Genomic DNA, 1,675 nt, shown 5'->3' with positions numbered 1-1,675 from the left:
GGATATTTGGATTATAAGAAAATTGGGCATTTTGCTTTTGAGGGGCACCAAAGTGATTTTGTGTGGAATAATTGCTTAATCCATTTTGGTTTTGCCCTTGAGACCATGAAAAGTTAGGATGATTCTTCCACCCAGGATTGTACGTGTTACTGTACGGGTTTGGAAACATCGCACTGACATTTTCATGTTGGCCTCCAGAATAGCTAGGGCATTCCTCAATTACATGTGTAGGAGACTGACACCATGCACACATAGCAATAGATTTGTCAATAAAATGTGCTTGACTTGGTGGTGCAGCTTTAACTACCAAAGTCTCTAACTTTTTTAAAATGTTATCTATTTGTACTTCCTTATGAATTTGGCTATCAACAAAATATCCCCTACTAGTCCTTTCAGACTCTTTGGTTGACTCCCATTCTCTAGTTCTATCAGCTAGGTCTAAAAGAAAATTCCAAGCTTCGGAATCATCAGTGAATGATGTAAATCCTGTGGGGCACATTGATTCCAAAAGTTGCTTTGTTTGGTAATCGATACCCTCATAAATTATTTGGCATAAATGCCATAATTCTATACCATGGTGAGGGCATTCTTGGAGAAGGCTTTGAAACCTCTCCATTACCTTAGCAAAGGACTCATTGGGTTTCTGACGAAATTGAAGAATATCATTTCTTATTTTGTTCGTCTTAGAGAAAGGAAAGAATTTCTTCAAGAATAGAACAGTAAATTGTTCCCATGTGATAATGCTATCCCTAGGTAAGCTATAAAGCCACTTTTTGGCTTGGTCTTTTAATGCAAAGGTAATAAACCGTAGTCTTACGGCATCATCAGTAAGTTGTTGTACCTTCATAAGGACACAAACCTCCTCAAACTCCCTAAGGAACAAATATGCATCTTGATCAGGTAGCCCATGAAATTGGGGTAACATAGATAGATAATGAGATTTGAGCTCAAGATTATTACCCCTCACTTCAGGTAAACGTATACAGGAAGGTTGTGCAGATCGGGTAGGATAAAATCTATCCCTAAGACTCTTAGGTGGAGGTGGTGGAGGTAGACCTTCCATGGTCAAGGTAGACACTCAGACAATTCTATTTGTAGAATCACGAGTTCAGACACACATGCACTAACCACTTAATGCAATTAATGGCTCTTATGAAAGAATGAGATTTTTTTTAAATAAAAAAATAAATAAAGTACTAAAGAATAAAAGAAAAGAAAATAACAAAAACGAAGGGAAAGTAATGAATTTCCCACCACAAAGATTGAAACAATGATTCCAAAGCTGTAAGGTTGCCGTATAGCTGAGCGCTTATAGGTTTGACAGCAAGGGAATCCGTATAGTCTTCGGAGCCACCTACAATCGAATCCTGGGGATTCTGCAGTAGAGTGGGGACTACTATACGTTTTTGTTTCTACTCAAGTTAAGAGTAATATCTTTGAATTTTATTTTATTTATTTTTAAATCACTTCGATTTACCTAAGAATGAGAAAAACAAAGTGGACTAATACCTCCCCGGCAACGGCGCCAAAAACTTGTTTGTAGAATTTTTAAAAGTAACCGCAAGCGCACGGTATCGTGTAGCTAACGGGTCGATCTCAGGGAGATATGCCACTTAGAATTTGAACTTCTTAATAGTAATGCGAGAGTGGAATGATTCAATTTTTTTGTTAACTA

At 37.4% G+C, this 1,675-nt stretch overlaps 1 non-coding gene across 1 annotated transcript; it reads left to right on the top strand.

The window, feature by feature from the left end:
- The first annotated feature begins 569 nt into the window (after nt 1-569).
- On the top strand, nt 570-676 carry LOC149003896 (small nucleolar RNA R71). Its single transcript, XR_016170015.1, has one exon. It is a non-coding gene; the product is annotated as a small nucleolar RNA R71 (small nucleolar RNA).
- The last annotated feature ends 999 nt before the right edge of the window (nt 677-1,675 follow it).

Source organism: Hakea prostrata, chromosome 9 (genome assembly GCF_041222555.1).
Source record: "Hakea prostrata isolate BN-2017 chromosome 9, UWA_Hpros_2, whole genome shotgun sequence".
In the NCBI taxonomy this organism is placed as follows: domain Eukaryota; kingdom Viridiplantae; phylum Streptophyta; class Magnoliopsida; order Proteales; family Proteaceae; genus Hakea; species Hakea prostrata.
This window is presented reverse-complemented; position numbering and strand designations above follow the sequence as displayed.